Raw genomic sequence first — 9,832 nt, 5'->3', positions numbered from 1 at the left:
GTATGGGATGAAGTCCTCAACCAAGCTGGGGTCAAGCCTTCTTCCGTGCTTAGGAAAGTAGAAAGTGTCTACTATCCCCCAACTATACGCCCTTCAAGCTCTTCGGACTCAAAAGCCGATCCAGTGTCCTCGAAGGCTGGTGAAATCTAAGGCAACCCATCCAAAGCCCCTCTTGTAGCCAGCACTTCTTCAGAGGGGGCAGAGCAGGCCGAGGACACTTCAAAGATAGGGGATGTCAATAGGGAAGCAGTCCAAGGTTCTAACCTACCTCCAATTGCTCCTAAGGATCACTCTAAGGAAAAAGAAACCTCACAGAGCATGGAACTGGTATTGGAAACTCTCGCCATACCCCCAAAAGAGGATCCTAAAGACAAGGCCAAAGTGTCCTCCGTGACAGCAAATACACAACCTCCCAAAGATCCAAATGAAAAACTTGTAATAAAAATGAAGCAATAGTTTGCCTTTTTTTTTAAAAAAATTATTATTATTTTTACAATTTGTACTTAATTTTCCTCTTTGTATTTGACTTGCCTTATGTTAAGGTTTTTATTAATGAAAGTTATGGACATTTTCTTTCATTGTGTGATTTACATACTAAAGTTGATATGATTTCTGTTTTATCCAACACTTAATGAAAGTAGTAATGAGGTAAAAATCCTCTCACTAATATTCATATGATCGACAGCAAAAACGGGTAAAATTTACTAAGTCCACCATCTTAGCAATGTGTAATTTCAACTTCAAGAACATACATAGTAATATAACTTGCATACAGGTTTAAATTTTCTTTGCTCCTTGCTTATTGGCAAGCTTAAAGGAGCAATGGGATAATCAGTTCTTGAACAAATACAAGTAAGCCTGTAAATGCTTTAAGTGATGCTCATGAACATCCACTTGAGTTTGTCACCACTATGAAGATCTTTGCTGTTTAGAGTAGCTAATCACACTTGACCTTTAAGTAATCCATAAGAAATACTTGTTTTACCTCAGGTATGTGGTCCAAAAAATCTGAGATGAACTAAGACTTCGCCTGGACGTTTGTCAAAAATGATATAAAGTATTAGTGATTAAAAGACATCGATTTTCCCAAAGCATGTAGTCCGAGGAGCCAGGCATAACTAAGGTTCTGTTTAATACTTAATACAACGATTAAAAGTTATCAATTTTCTTAAGGTACGTGGTCTGAGGAGCCAAGCATGATCATGGTTCTGTTTGATACTTAGATAGATGTCAAGAAGTATTAATTTTCTCAAAGCATGTGGTTCGAGGAGCCAGGCATAACCAAGGTTCTGTTTAATACTTAATACAATAATTAAAAGTTATCAATTTTTTCAAGGTACATGGTCCGAGGAGCCAGACATGATCATGGTTCTGTTTGATACTTAAATAGATGTCAAGGAGTATTAATTTTTCAAAGCATGTAGTCCGAGGAGCCAGACATAACTAAGGTTCTGTTTAATACTTAATACAATGTTTAATATTTGATACAATGATTAAAAGTTTTCAATTTTCTCAAGGTATGTGGTCCAAGGAGTCAGACATGACCATGGTTCTGTTTAATACTTAGATAGATGTCAATGAGTATTAATTTTTCCAAAGCATGTGGTCCAAGGAGCCAGCCATAGCTAAGGTTCTGTTTAATACTTAATACAATGATTAAAAGTTAATAATTTTCTCAGGATACGTGGTCCGAGGAGCCAGGCATGACCAAGGCTCTGTTTGATACTTAGATAACAAGAACGTATAACGCGTAATATAACAAAGCCAAATAGGGTGAAGATAACTTTCATTAATGATAATATCTTCTAAGGTTATGTACATTCCAGAGGTGTGGTACAATCTTTTCCTCCAGATCTTCAAGATAGTATGCACCTATTCCGGCCACTGATATGATACGATAGGGCCCCTGCCAATTGGGTCCTAATTTTCCCCACGTTGGATTCTTCGTAGTTCCTAAAACCTTTCTTAAGACCAAGTCTCCCATTGTTAATTGCCTTAGCTTCCATTGGCATTGTACCCTTACTTGAGCTTGTGTTGATAGTAAGCCAATTGGACCATGGCGCTTTCCCTCCATTCTTCAATTAAATCTAAGCTCTTCTCTAATAGACCATCATTGCTATCCGGAGTAAAGGAACTCGTTTTCATCATGGGGAACCTAGTTTCTAGGGGAATGACAGTCTTAGCCCCATAAGTCATTGAGAAGGGAGGCATCTCCCTAGTAGACCTACGAGGTGTAGTCCGGTATGTCCAGAGAACATGTGGTAACTCTTCCAACCATTTTCCCTTTGCATCGTCCAATCTTTTTTTAAGCCCACTTACTATGACCTTATTGACAGCTTCAGCCCTTCCATTCCCCTAGAGATATGCCGAGGTGGAATACCTATTTATTATGCCCAGGTCACAGCAATATCTCCTAAATGTCTTGCTATCAAATTGCAATCTGTTGTCCTAGATAAGAGTACAGGGGATTCTGAACCATGTGACAATATTTTTCCAAACGAATTTCTTGGCATCCAAGTCCCTGATATTCACCAGTGGTTTAGCTTCAACCCACTTGGTGAAATAATATGTACCGACCAACAGATACCTCTGATTCCCCGCTATCTTAGGGAATGGTCCTACAATATCCAGGCCCTATTGAGCGAAAGGCCAAGGACTGGACAAAGGATTAAGGAATCCCCCAAGTTTGTGAATGTTTGAGGCAAACCTCTGACACTGGTCACACTTCTTCACATAGTCTTGTGCTTCTTTCTGCATATTCGGCCATCAATAGCCTTGTGTGAGGGTCCTGTGTGATAAAGATCTCCCCCCATGTGGCTTCCATAAATTCCTTCATGCAATTCTTCCAGGATTAGCTCAATTGCTTCAGGGTGTATGCACAGTAGATATGGGCTAGAAAAGGATCTCTTGTCAGCCTTGGACTTATACTTGGGCAAGACATTTTCCTTAAGGAATAGTACAATAGAGTCCATCCAACTAGGACATGCCCTTATTTGATGAACATAAGCCATGTTTCCTCTTATCTTCGTAGGTTTACATAAGTCTTCCACGAGGATCACCCGAGATAAATTTTGCGCCAAAGAGGTTGCCAGTGTGGCAAAAGAGTCCGCATGTGTATTTTTATTTCTAGAAACTTGTGATAAATTAAAAGACTCAAACTCAAATTGTAAATGTCTAACTTGGCTTAAGTATTCTTGCATCCTAGGATCTCTGGCTTCTAACTCTCCTTGGACTTGGCCCACAACCAACCTCAAATCAGAGAATACCTTCACTGCTTTTCTACCCATTTTTTGAACCATGGTCATCCCTACCAGCAGAGTTTCATACTCAGCTTCATTATTTGTGGCCGAGAAGCCTAATCTCAGGGATTTCTCAATTATGATCCTCTCCGGAGATATCATCACCAACCCCATTCCAAATCCTCTACAATTAGCTGCACCATCAACAAAGACCTTCCAGGACAAAGGTTCTTGTACAGAGATTACTCCAACTGATTTTCCATCCATGTTTTGCTCCCTTACCCTCTCTTCTACTAGGGTTTCGGTAAACTCAGCCATCAGATCGGCAAGGACCTGACCCTTGACTGAGGTGCGAGGCATGTATTTGATATCAAAAAACCCTAGAATTGTGCCCTTTTGCAATTCTCCCTGTGTAATCAACACTTCAAAGTAGAGATCTGAGTGGGAGTTGGGTTAGAATAACAACCGTGTGTGACTGAAAATAGTGGGGAAGCTTACGCGTACCATGCACCACAGCAAGAATGGCCCTCTCCAGTGGTAAGTAACGAACCTTGGCCTCATGTAGTGATTTGCTCACATAATAAACTGGCCTCTGTACACCACTATTAACCTATATTAGCACCAAACTCATCGCGTGAGAGTCCACTGCAATGTAGGCAAACAAAACCTCATCCACCTCGAGTCTAGACATAATAGATGGCCAAGACAGATACTCTTTCAATTGTTGGAAAGCCAAGACACACTTCTCAGTTCATTCACACCCCTTCCACTTATTTAACAATTGAAAGAAAGGCCTACACCTGTCTGTTGACCGAGAGATGAATCAATTTAAAGTAACGGTCATCCCTGTAAACTTCTGGACCTCTTTGGGATTCCAAAGTGGTTACAAATTGTTGATTGCCTTAATTTGGTCGGGATTGACTTCAATCCCGCGGTGTGTCACCATGTCATCTAAGAACTAACCTAATCCGACAGCAAAAGAATAATTGGAAGCATTAAGTCGTAGCTTATGTTTCCTCAAGATCGCAAAAATATTCCCAAGGTCATTAACATGCTCGGACTCTACTTTACTCTTTACCACCATATTATCAATATAAATTTTAATGTTTTTTCCTAACTGTAATTTAAACATCCTGGTCATCATCCTCTAGTGGGTAGCCCTTACATTCTTTAAACAAAAGGCATTACCTTGTAATGGTAATTTCCTATAGGAGTGACAAAAGTTGTCCTCTCTTGGTCATCCAAAGCTAAAAGTATCTGATGGTACCCTTGAAAGGTATCCAAAAAGCTCAGCCGAGGATGACCCACAGTCGCGTCCACCAGCTGGTCAATCTGAGGCATAGGGAAAGGGTCCTTTAGGCAGGCTTTATTCAAGTCTGTAAAATCTACACATATGCGCCACTTTCCAGTCTTCTTCTTTACCACTACTGTGTTAGCCAGCCATTTAGGGTAAAAAAAACCTCTTTAATAGTCCCAACCTGCTTAAGTTTCATCACTTCGTTCTTGACAGCATCAGAGTGTTTCTTGGATGAACGCCAAGGTGGTTGCTTCCTAGGGATAACAGATGGACTGACATTCAAATGAAGCTTGGATCCACCCTCGAAACTTTGTAAGCATTCCAAGCGAATAAATCAACGTTCCTTTTGAGAAATTCCACCAGCTCCTCCTTCTCCTAAGATGGTAGCTAAGCTCCAACCTATAAAAACTTTTTCAAGTCATCACCTATGGTAAATCTCTCTAAATATTCACACTTGGCCTCCTTGGCTGGCCCTATTGCAGGTAATTCTAGAGACTTTGACTGCTATAATCATTCCTTAACTAAGGCTGAGGACTCAGCTGATGGCTAATGCAAAATTGCGAGCACAAGGCACTGCCTAGCCATGGATTGGTTCCCTACTAGCTCCTTAATTCAGTCTCTTGACAGATACTTCACCTTCTGATGCAGAGTTGAAGAAACAGCACCTAAGGTATGAAGCCAAGGTCTGGCCACAATAGCCATGTAGGGAGAGTATGCGTCCACCACTATAAAGTCCACTTCCACTGCCTCCGAGCCTGCCTGTATGGGCAACCTAATCTGGCCCCTTGGGATAACAACCTTCCCATCAAAACTTACTAATTATAGGCTGTCAAATCTTCAGGTTTTAAGTTCATCCCTCTGTATAAGTCAGGGTACATGATCTTTGCATAACTGCCTTGGTCCACCATTACTCTCTTCACATCATACCCCCTTATTCTAATAGATGACCACCAAAGCGTCATCATACAGTTGGATGGTTCCAATTTTGTCTTCATTCGAGAAACTCAACGAATGTCGAACTTCCAGTCTAGCTCTCTTCGACTCAAAGTCGGGATCCTCGACTGGTGGTCTAACCATATACATCACCTTGGAAGGATGAAAACCAGTTCTCTTAGGTGCAGCAAAAATGACATTGATTGTACCTAACAAGAGCCTTGAAGAAACATTTCCCTAGGCCCCTGACCTTAACTAGTCTCCCTATTTGTTGGGATGGTACATAAATTGTTGCAACCTCCCCTCTTTGACCAGTTGCTCCAGATGATTCCATAATGTCCGACAGTCCTCGGTGGTATGTCCCGCTCTTGGTGGTACTCGCAATGAAGGTTTTGGTTGCGCTTCAAAGGGTCTCCACTCATTTTATTCGACTATTTGAAGTATGACTCGTTCTTGATCTTCTCTAAAACTTGATGCATTGGTTTTCGAAACACAGTGTTTACCACTTAAGGAGCTGCAGGTTCAAATTGCCCAGCAAAATCCCTTCAGGGTCTGTTATTGTTGTAGTGGTCCGACCTGAAATCCCTTCTCTCTTGAGGGATAACCTTGCCCTTTCTCTTATCTTACTGTTGGTCTTCTTCAACCCTCTTATCATTGTCAATCCGATCCATGAGTTGGCGTATACTGGTAACAGGTTTCCCCATCAAAGATTTCCTTAAGTCATGCTCGGTAGGTAGGCCAAGCTTGAAAGTACTAATGGCTACATCGTCAAAATCACCATCTATTTCATTGAACATCTCCCAATATCTGTCCGAATATGTTTTCAGGATTTTTCCTTCCCTCATGGACAAAGACAACAAAGAAGCTAAAGGCCGAGGGGCCCTGCTACACGTAATAAAGCGAGATCCAAACACTTGAGTAAATTCCTTGAAGGAATCAATGGAACTTGCCCTCAGACCATCAAACTATCTCATAGCCACTAGCCCTAAACTGGATAGGAATACATTGCACATCAAAGGCTTGTTCTTCAAGTGTACGACCATCCTTTGGTTGAAGTGGTTGACATGCTCCACAAGGTCTGTTCTTCCATTGTACATGACAAACGTAGGTTGTGTAAACCGCCGAAGAAGTCTCCCTCCCTCAATCCAACACATGAAAGGTGACCTAAAAATTTGAAATTGTGAATCTAAGCCTAGAGCCCCACCTGGTTTACCCTCTCTTGTCAAACAGGGAGGCCATCGTGTCATTCCCCTGATATAAATAGAAAATTTTTGTTTAAGCCTTTATTGGAGTCGATGAGGCATTGAATAAGCCTGACCTCGGGGTATATAGACTTAAGATAATACCCCTACCTAGTGAGGTGGTGAAGATTGTAGATCTAGTTGACATTATGATGAGTCAACCATAAGCCCATTTTTTCATTAAGGGCATCTACACACCCTAGTATTTTGAACATATTGGAGACACATTGGGTAAGAGCTAACTTATGGGCCCTAAGGTCGTCTTCGGTGACAATACCTATAGGGATTCTCATCCTTCCTTCTGTAAAGGCAATCATTGGGATTACTACTTCTCCGTCTTGCCTATCTATGTGCCATGTCCCTTTTTACAGTACCTAGTGCCCACCCCTAGAGGGATCCTATACTTAGCCCTAAAATTGGCCATTCCCTCCTCGGAGTCTACTAAGTTCTTGAATCTACCCATTTCTAGGAAGGGATGAAAGAACTAAAGAGATTGAGAAGAGAGAGTGGAGTCGATGAGAAAAAAAAAAAAGAATGCGAATAGAAGAAGAATGTAGAGAAAAACAAAGAGTAAAAGTTCAAGAAGACTTATAGAAAGAGTAAAGGTGTCCTCAGACAGGCTTTTGGTATTTGTAAGGGCTCAGGTGAGTTGAAAAAGTGTGCAGGTTCAAGGTATGTGCACTAGAACGAAATGAATGCTAAAGTGAGAGGAGAAGTTGATTTGAGAGGTATTTATATTAAGGAGGAAGCTAGAAGCGGGAAAATTCCTACTTGGTACCCAACAAAAACATCAGCCGTTAGATTTGCATCACGTCGTAAAACGTGGGGAACAAGAGGCTGCAAGAATTTAATGAGGGCACGTCTCGAATGACGAAGCACTAGAAACAGGCCTTGGGTAGTTAAAAAAGCGTCTTCACTAGCAAAGGTAGGATGCAGAGAGCACAGGGCAGCTACAGTGGTGTCGAAATCCTCCTTTCTTCCTAAGGATCCAGAAAGAAGAATTTTGAAGGGCTATTGTAGGGACATTGGGCCCTGGAGTCCATTATTTATGTATATAATGGACCTAAGGTCCAAGCCGAGGACTGAAAGCGTCCAAGGAGGGGTAAACGCTGTCAAAAGAAGCATGTTGGCAAACGTAGAAGTTAGTTTAGATCATAACGGCCCAGGGAGTTGTGTTGAGAATAAGAGACTCCTCGGCTAACTGAGGCCAAGGTCTGTAGAGGTGTATGCCGTCTAGGAGAACGTCACAGAAACACTCGATTGATACGAATAAGCACTATGGGAGCTCAGGACAAGAAAGTGTCCTAAAATATCTAAGGAGAAAGCTGTTACCTCCGCATTAAATGCACTACAGCTAACTCCATGGTCACATTAATGTGGAGGTGATACCTGAACAATGGATTTCAGCCTTATAGCTACTACATAAAGACTTATGGGAGGTGCTGATAGGACACGTATCAACACCAACCATCTAGCACGCACATGGAAGGAAGGGATGAAAAGGAGAGATAGGATAAAAGAAGAAAGAAGAACAAGACTGGCGGATTGAAACATTAAGAAAACACTGTAGCAATCTAGAACCAGACTTGTAACCATATTTAAGAGTATTATATAAGAACTAGTCTCCTCGGACTTCGCCGAGGACATTTTTTCTTCAGTTCAAACTTATTTATTTTCACTATGTTGTCATCAACCTGCTTAACTTGTTATTTGATTAACTAAAGCCCAATTTTCTAACCCATTTCTTTACAAATTCATTGTTTTGGAATTTTTGGGCTTAAGTCCATTCTTATTTTGGACTAAGAATTCAAATCTAGTCTTTACACGTGTGTGTGTGTGTATATATATATATATTAATGTATGTGTGAAGTTGTCTTTATACATATATTAACGTCGCAACTTAGCCCCCAACAATAATTCATGTCTTCTCCCCTTGCTCTTACTCATGCTGCCACGTGGTGAGCACAGAGCGAACTACTTTCACACATTAATAGGAATTAATTTTAGTCAAAACGTTTATATATATATATATATATATTTCGCCACAAAAGCACGTTGCTATACCATGACACACTTAACAAAAAAAAGATAGCTTTGTCTCATCCATATGTTTCGATTTAGATGCTGCTGTATTTGGCCTGCGTTTGACTCTACTATTGGATTCGTTTAACAAATTAAGAATAATGTATGTCCTTATAAAATTAAGAAAGATTACAAAACTGATGTGCAGTACATACGTGTATTCCGACCGGCCATTCTACATAATACGAAAAAATAAAAACAAAAATAAAAAAGCCAAGAAGTAAGATCTAACTTAATTAAACTAATAAAATTTTGCAGATTTTATTTAATGAATGTAAAAGAACGAGAGTCGCTTTTTTTTTTTTTAATGGAAAGATTGAAAACTTTAATAATGGTGCGAAGAAGATACTACATCCTAGCTAGAGAAGAGCTTTTTCTTAGAAATAAGGATTGTTCTTAATCCATGCAGAGAAATTAACAATTCCTAAGGCATGTTTAATAAGTAGGCGTGCTGGTTTATTACTCTATCTATGTACATGAGAAAAATCAATCGAGCAAAAGTCCTTGCATAGAGCACGAAGGTTGAAATTGTCAGCAAATTACCCGGAAGGGTTCTTACCACATTCATAGCAAGTTACTCGGAAGGGTTTTTGTTTCTAAGCATGGCAGTATTTGATCATCATCAACTTTTGCTATCCCAAGATGGCATCAAATATTGCTTATTCTGGACTCGTCTCATGGATTGCTGAATGGGTTTTCTTTGAGAATTTCTCTTATCAAAAGGGAGGTTTGATACTTTGTGGGAAAATCTTATACTATTTAGGCTTCAAATGCAAGAGTAACTTGATTTGGTTTCAATTTTTTTATTTTAAAGCACTGTAAATTTCTCAACCAAGTCCAAACTTATGGCATTATGTTGTCCTTAACTCCTACAACCAAACAATTAACTAAGCCAAATAAACCAAGAACAAGACATAACCTTTTATTGAGCTTTGATTTTTGACTCTTGTAAATTTTATCACTACAAAGTTGGGCTACAAAGTTGGTTGTAAGGTGCTCAATTTCCGAAGAGTGGAGATTGAATTACTTTGAGATATTAG

The sequence above is a fragment of the Quercus suber genome, unplaced genomic scaffold (assembly GCF_002906115.3).
Source record: "Quercus suber isolate HL8 unplaced genomic scaffold, Cork oak 2.0 scaffold_898, whole genome shotgun sequence".
In the NCBI taxonomy this organism is placed as follows: Eukaryota; Viridiplantae; Streptophyta; class Magnoliopsida; order Fagales; family Fagaceae; genus Quercus; species Quercus suber.
The sequence above is the reverse complement of the archived record's forward strand: the minus strand, read 5'-3'. Positions refer to the sequence as shown.